This window comes from Mesitornis unicolor, unplaced genomic scaffold (assembly GCF_000695765.1).
Source record: "Mesitornis unicolor isolate BGI_N332 unplaced genomic scaffold, ASM69576v1 scaffold18529, whole genome shotgun sequence".
Taxonomy (NCBI): domain Eukaryota; kingdom Metazoa; phylum Chordata; class Aves; order Mesitornithiformes; family Mesitornithidae; genus Mesitornis; species Mesitornis unicolor.
The window spans coordinates 13,379-21,730 of record NW_010205411.1 but is presented as its reverse complement, the minus strand read 5'-3'; the positions used below and the strand labels follow the sequence as shown (position 1 = coordinate 21,730).

The 8,352-nt window shown below is 41.1% G+C and overlaps 1 pseudogene; it reads right to left on the bottom strand.

Moving 5' to 3' along the window:
* Positions 1-7,500: 7,500 nt before the first annotated feature.
* On the bottom strand, positions 7,501-8,046 carry LOC104546110 (annotated as a pseudogene).
* Positions 8,047-8,352: the final 306 nt, after the last annotated feature.

Here is an 8,352-nt window from a genome sequence, read left to right as displayed (position 1 = left end):
TGTGAATCTACCTAATAAAAGCCAAACAAAGGGAAAAAGTTTACCTATAGAAATTCTACAGAAAGGACCCTTCAAAGGTTGTCCTGCATTTGAACAGCAGAGTGGTTTTTTTGGCTCTGTCAGCACTGACTTCCAAACAGCTGATCCAAGATTGGAGGGGGGCAAGGGGAGAGCTGGAACATGCTTAACTTAGAGCTAGAAACCACATGTCCAATATTAACAAGTTCCAGGTTTCTGCTTTTGGACATGCCATAGCCATGTTCAGCCAGAGAATAACACAATGCAACAGTTGTATTTTAAATGGTTAAAGGTGCCTTCTTTTCAAATTAAATTCAGTTGAGTTTGTTTCATAAAGTACTACAGTTTAGCAACTAAGATTTGTTTATGCACAACTCATGTCACATACAAATAATTCCCACTGTCCTACATAAAAATCTTCTACAGATCATTCAGAATACTTTTTCCATAAGGCTGTGATTAATTTCCAATACAAATACAGATATCAATTGCAATTGTCCATTCATTAAAAAGACTGCTGGTAAGACTGCTGGTTTAGTCCAGGCTGTCAGATTTGGGTCTTGCTAATGAGAGGGAAAGTGCTGCTACCTGTGTCTATGATGAGGAGAACAACTGGAAGGTGATCCATCCTCACCACTTCCAATATTAACAGGTCTCGTTATGCTGGACCTGACAAGATGGTTTGTGGAAAAAGAATTCTGTGAAGTTTCTGATTTTCCACTAGATACGCAAAGTTCTCACACTGCAGAAAAGGCAGTCCCTGAACACTGTATTACGGGAATAATATTGACCTGAACACCCATACTGAAGGTGGGGTATTTTTTGTTAATTACCCTCTGCTTGACTACTGTAAGATCACTGCCTGAGCTAGACTTGTCTCAGTAACTGTCTTGGCAGAATCTGATTTTCTTTATGTGATTGTATCCGTTTCAAAGACGCCGGTGAAGAGGGAAAAAGAAGACCAAGTATTTTTTGTAGTAGACCATCACAGTTATGACAATGGTAAGTACAGCTTTGCTTTAAAGGCTTTTTAGCTACAGTACATAAACTCTATTAATTGTTATCTGAAGCTTTATTTCTGTGACTTCTGCACAATTAATCACTCTGTAAAGACTGGGAGGAAAAAAGGAGGCAAGGGAAAGGAAGGGAAGGGAAGGGAAGGGAAGTCTTTCACAGAAGAACCTGTAGAACAATCAGGACATTTAATTCTGTCTAGTAGCTAATACTGCTGAAGTGTGTGGTAAATACCATTGTCAGCCAATTGGATTCTGCATGCAACCAATTTAACCCTAACTCTTTTGCAGCTGAATTAACTCAATCCTATTATTCATTTCTGAAACAGTCAGGTAGAAGGAGTGAGTAGAAGCACTTCTGCTTTTCTTCCTGACTTCAGCTCCTTTTGAAAAATGTAAGTTTTAAAACTTGCTTACTCTTTTTAAAAAAATATGCTTTGTGCTTATTTCAAAGATTTTCATGTTAAGAAACTTAAAGCATATATATATACTGCTTATTTGTTATCTTTAATGACCATGGACTGATCAAAGCTTAGGTCAATGCTTTGAACTAATACCTCTATGATATTGAATTGCATGTTCGGATGAGGATTCAGGCAGGGCTGTGAATCAAGTTGTTTCATTGTTTTCAACTGACTCACTTTTTTCAATGTGTTGAAACCTTCTAAGAGGAAGTAAGAAAGGAGTTGCAGAGCTCTTTCAGAGCAAACAAAATCAACGCTTTGCAGTCTTGTATTGTTTTTAATAATACAAAGTTATTAGAAAGACACTTAAGACCATCAGTTTTCAGAAAAATCCAGAAACAGGCTGCTGAACTACTTAACATTGGGAAAGACCATTTATGGCTCAGGCTGGAAAGACAACTGTTTCATGAGACTGGCATTTGAAGCTGTCCTGAAGCTACCATTTGAGTTTGTCTCAGAGAAAAACCTTAGAGAAATGAACCTGACACACTAACCAAACAGAAGAGGTGGAAGGCAGTAAAAGAGAATTATGGGACACAACAGCCTAGAGGCACCTTGGAGCTTTTTTATAACCTAGGCGTATGCTAATGACAATGAGTTAGGCATGCAGAGCTAGCTAGCTGTTTCTGATTTTTAACACAAGAAGTCAAAACCAAGAGGCCCACCCACTAAAACTGGAATTGATGAGCAATATGCAGAGAACCAAATTAACTTAGTTTCTACTCTTGCCTGTGGGAAATCAGTACTGGGGAAAGGCCTAATTTCCTCTGGCATCCTGTTTAGAGGGAGTGCAGTTTCCTGGTCAGTCCTGGAAACAAGAGCAGCCCAACTGGCATCTCAGAGGATGGACTGAACCAGCAGTACCCACTCACTTTATCCTGCTCTATGCAAGAGCAATCTGAAGCCCTGTTTTCTTCTGCTCTCTTGAGTGGCACAGGAGGCATCAGACTTAAGTTTTTCCTCTTGTAATCTTCTCCTGCAAAGGCCTGGTTTTCCACAAACACTGCTCACTTGCTACTCACATGCATGTATACTCCTTCTAGAGTCACTGTTTGCCTACAAGCAAGCTAAAGGAAACCTGAGACAAGTCTAGTCCATGTTCTTCAGCTAACTAGCCAAGTTTCTGGTAACTGTCAGGTGCTAAAATGGAAGATAAATTTATTTCACTAATACGTGACCCTGGTTCCCTTACACTGGTTAATCAGTTTCTTCACATGCACACAGGTAGCATCTTGATTCAGACCAACTTCAGAGAAGTGCTTTACCGCTGTGTTTTGAATTAATGTAGCCAGAGGAAATCGGACATACTAGAACTGAAAGTGAAAACCAACCTCCTGTTTAAAACATATTATCCATACTTTATATAAGAGCCTCTTTACAAACCAAAACACCAGCCAAATACTACTCCAGTTTGTCCAGCCTAATTGTTATGCTGTTGTTACACTTGAAACAGTGATGTCTGGTTGCTTTATTTTTCAGATTGCTTTCAAATACATCATTAATGTCTCCATCTTCACATACCCCAGTTACAAAGTCATCAGGAAAACTTTGCTTAGGGAAACAAGATACAATAATTGAGGGGAAAAAGGGTATGTAAGTTTTTAAACTTAACTTTTTTCACATGGGTTCATTAGTGCTGTCCTCAGAAAATGTGATTATAGAGATTTAATGAAAAGAAATAGAAATTTATTTACAAGTAAATGGAAATGAGTCAGTCTTTTCTACCTATTTTCATGAATAAGGGTTAAACTAAAAAGAACAACAGATACCAAATAACACATCCTCCATAACTGCAAGGTTAAGCCGGCTGAATACATAGCTGCCCACGTTTACTCTACTAGCTAGAGACCAACAAAGGTCTTGACCACTTTCTCATGTATGAGTCCTAACCTGACAACTATGAGCAAAGATAATACAATTAGGATGGCCTTTTCTTCCTCCTGTGCCCCAACAGCCATGTGGAAGTCAGCTAGTTTAGCAATAGTACAGAGGAGCCACTGCTAAACCATCTGGGCCCCAAGTTTGTTTCACCATAAGACTATCGCAGTAAGACTCCAGACTAAGACTGGTGCCCAGATCTCCTTAGATTATGTTAATTTGTACAAAATTAATTCTGATTACTAAAAAGCTGTTTCTGCATTATGATTTACTGCTTAGTGAGTTGAACTAGTAAGTTTAGACTGACTTTTCAGTGGAATTAAATGAAGGTTTATTTTGTGCTTTTTCTGCATTTATGATAGCATAACAATGAAGATGGCTAAAAGTTTGAGAAGTCATAGTGATTTGTAGGGGCTGCAATACATAGGATTCTTGTGATCTCTGCCCAAAATCCAGTCAGCTTTTCTCCACATATTTATATGTGGTGCCACGTAGTGAGCTGGGGCTCTCTGCAATCTCTCAGAACAGAGCAGTCCTGGACAATGCTTGATGAGGTTGTAGCCTCTACATGGCTATTAGGCTGCACTGTCTCTCTCTTCCCATTGCTGCCTGAAAAGAGACAAACTGGTTTCCAGTGATTCCAGAGAATTTCCAAACCTTCCGAGTGACCTGTACTGAAAACCTGATTAAAGGAGGCAGAACTTTGTCATATAAATGGTTTATCTGATTTTCTGAAAGTTCTTTGGGTTTAGGAATTTTTTCAGGAGTGGAGAAGATTTTTAAAACCTGTGTGCCAGTGAAATTTTTTGTATCAATGGGATCAATATAGCTTGGGACAAACAGGGTGCTGCATCTATGGATCACAATGCAGCCTTTGAAGTCCATGGGAACCTCAAGGGAAAAGAATTTGGACTTGACATCCACCCACTGACACTAAATATAACCTTCTGGTAAACATTAAAACTTCAAGGCCTTTGTGGCTGATGATCACGTAGTACTCCAGGACATCCAGTGAGAGAGTAGAGTGGAAAACATAAACATGAAAAGAAAATGTAGCAGGAGGGGAAGGGTTTGAAAGCTGTTGGAGAGAACGGCAAATATTCTGGTGACTAACGTTTTCTGTCTGGTTCAAGGTTTTATCAATTTAATAAAGATGAAGCATTCATAAGGCTGATATAGTTTAACTGCTAGTGTACTAAACACAAACTATGGCTTGCTCGAGCACATCACGTTCTAACAGAAAATTCATTCTAAAACACTATACTTGGAACAAGGGCCTAAGAACAAAAGGCAGATACTGCTGCTTTGGCTGTTTCACCTTGTTTCTTCTGGCTTAAGTGGGATAATTAGCATCCTTTGCACTATGGTTTTTGTTTTGGACATTTGAGCAGTGAAATCTGGCTATAACTATCAGGAGGATTTCACACTGGACACAAAACAGCTGGAAAATAATACCAGCTTTCAGTCCCTACCAGTGTGGGCTGGATTAGATCCAATAGTACTTGGAAGGCTCTGTATCTCTTTCCCACACTGTAAGCTCAACGAGCTATTTTATCCTTCCTCCAAGCATGAAAGTCAAAGTCTTTAGCTTTTGAGCATAGTAGCAGACAAGGACAAGCGAGTTTCTAAAGCAGGTCATAAACTTGCACTATTCAAATATCTCTAGCACTACCATCAGTATCTTCTAGCCTGCAGTACTGTTCTAAGCCTTCAGTTCACCCCTAAATACCAGCTCATCTAGTCATACAGCACATGGAAGAAGTTCCACTCCACAGCAGAAGTTTTTGACTGTTTCTTAGTAGACACGTTTGGGAGTTACTGAGGTAGCTGTTTAAAGTACCTTGCATGTGTAATTGGAGTACTTTCACCACTGCTTGGTGAGGTGGACAGCCATCATCCTATCCATTTGACAGATGGGCAGACTGATGTGTACGTATTACTTAACTAGTTCAGGGCCACTGGAAAGCAGAGGAGACCCAAAACCCTTGCTCTAAATCAGTAAAACTCATTCTGTGTTTTGTAAAATACCAAACATTTGCCAGTCCCAGAAGTCGTAAGTTGTTCTGATAAGCTTAACTTCTTCATATACACTTTTTTCAAGTCTGTCATAATTTATTCTAAAGAAAGAAAGAAAAAAAAATTCAAACACCTCAGAAAACATTCTGCAAGAGGAGTAAGAGGCATTTAAGCCTATTTAAAACTCAATCCAGAGACAGATCTGTTGCCAATGAGGAGGGAAACTTGGCAGCTTTGTTTAAAGCTTCTCACAGAGACGTTGGAGACACAAGAAAACAAAGAAGCTGTAGTCCCCGAGGGTCCTGCCACTCCCAGGGCAAAACCAGTCCCTTCTCTGCTTTTCCTCTAGCTCTCACAGGCAAGCACCGCTCTCAGCAATAGCCAATTAAGTCCTACAGACCTGGAAAAAAGACAGGAAGTGGGTTTTTTTTAAAAAAAAAGGGGGGGGGAAGAGGAAAAAACCCAAACAGACAGAGAACTTGGAAGCAAGCCAGCGTCCCCGAATGACTCGGCTCAGCCTGCAGGCAGGAGCGACACTCCCCACTGGCCCTGCCCGCCCTCTCCTCTCCCTGCAGGGCGGGAGTAGCCCAGCCCTCCTCTGTTTATCAGAGACAGGAGTTCCTCTTCTTGGTCTTTAGTGGGTTTGGGAGCCCAGAAACATTGATAAATTTATCTTTCACTCTTAGGACAATGGCAAATGCCAGAAATAAGAAAGCAAAAAAACTGAAAATTAATGGCTGCAATTGCCGGTGAGCCAAGTGGAAGCACCTTTTCTGCATAACTCCCAAGGAGGCAAAAAGCAGTTACACAGTGCAAAGCAGGGCAGGCCACCTCGGATGCCAGGAACACGCTGTTCCTCTGGCTGTGCGGCACGGGGAATTGTCCATCTATATGCTCAGACTTGATGGGGCGTTCTTCTCTCCCACAGAGAGCAAAACATACCCCTTATTTAGAAGGGCTCATGCTTTCTCTCAGGTAGGCAGCAGAAAAAAACTGAAGGCACATCGAAAAGGTATGGCCAGTGTGGGTGAGGCTGCCACCTCCAAGCTAAAACTGTTCAAGAGTCTGTAAGTCGTGTTTAGTTCTGAGGATCATTTTTTTTCATGCTCTTTATAAATGAACTGACCACAGATCTTAGTAAACTAATTTGTTGTCTGAAATTACTCAGTGGAACAGCTTGCACAAGCCTGCTCTAGTTGGTCTGGAGCCTTGCCATATGTGCTATGATCAGTGCTTTCAACAGAGATTGGTCTTCTCAATTATTGGTCCTCCCTGCCTGACTGGAAGCCCTCCTGTTCCCCAGCACCAGGCAGAGACCTATTTCAAGACAGCCCTCATAATACTTTCTGAGCATAACTTTCACAGCACCTGCAAGACTTCCTCTTTTTCTATGTAGTCTCATAAATTGCAGTAGCAACAAAAAAGTGGTCAGGTAAGTCTTCGCCAAGAAGACTGCACACTGATCAGAACAAGTTAGTGTTTGCATTCAAATGTGTTTTGGTTTGAAGTAAGTTTTACCCAGCTGCCAAAAGCTTTTTTGAGGCTGCCTATGTCCCCCTCTCTCTACGCTTATGACAAATGTTTCCTTGTGACTCATGTTCAGCCTCTGCCTTCCTGCCTACTCTAGCTTTCACACAACTGTCTGCTGAAACAAGAAACACACAGTCATTCAGGTGCCTCTAGAACATTTAATTTTAAAATATCAAAAGTACTGACGCTTGCATGGGAAGTTATAAGCTGGTATAAAGGTAGCATGGGGTAGGAAAAAGTAGATGGGGGGGTAGGTAAGTAGGTAAGAAAGGGAAGTAGAAGACACACCAAACAAGAAGACTAGCAGCTAAAAATTACAGGTTGGTATAATCCACACAGATGACCCACACGCCATTCCCTGTGACATTAAGTAATTAAAAAGGGCAACATTAGCTTTGAACCTATTCCCAGTAAGGGATTATTCCCAGAAGGGTGTTTTTTTGTTGTTGTTGCTTGGTTTTCCTGAGCTTGAGTTCTGAGGTGAAACCACAATGGTGGCCAAAACCAAGTTTGTTTGGTTTTGTCTTTTTCAACATTCATTTTAATTATCAAGCTGTCACACATAAATGGCTGGATTGTAACTAACCTGTGTGGGTCCTTAGATGAGCTTTAAGATGGGAAGATTTGCCATAAACTTTTTCACACCCCAAATAGTGGCATTTGTGCTTTTTCTGGGGTGATCCAGGGTCAGTCCAGCTTCTTGTGCGTTTGTTCTTTTGTCTGGGGCTTGTCTCATTTACTGCAGCTAGGCTAGTAGGTGTGGCTGCTCTTCCTCCTCCATGCTTACCAGCTGAAGACATACATTCTTCCCCAAACTTCTGAGGAGCAATAGAAATATGTATTTGTTCTGTGATATCAAAGGTCTCGGCTTTTTCCATCCTTAGACCAGGTGAATTTGGGACATGCTGGTTCAGATCTGCTAAAATGCTAGCTACCACAAGTAATGATGATCCACTGTCTTTCCCGGTTTCTCTGACTTCCCGCTTATCTTCTCCATTTGTTGAAGGAGGTATTGCTGCATCAGGCTGGGGATCAGGCAGCCCTTTGGGACTATGGATCACAGCACGACTGGACATAGAAACAAGGCACTCTGCTGCAAAATGATCCACATATGCTGCTGTTGCCATTTTTTGTAAGTTTAAAAAGAAATCCAAACAGAAGAGGAAAAAACCCCACAACACTGCACTTTCCCTTTTAAGAACGATTATGCAAGCAGAGTTTTCCCCCTCTTATTTCTTAGGATCTCTCTGTAGAAGTAAAGGCTGATTTAGCAGCCATCAAAACCACACTTCGTTCGTGACAATCACACCCAGCTTGTCCCCAAATCAAAAAAGCGTTGGAAGTCCAATGGAAGAGGAAAAGAAAAGCAGACAGATCCTGGCACTGGCAGCTTGTTGCTTGGCGTAGGAATTAACGCTGTTTTCTCGAGAACG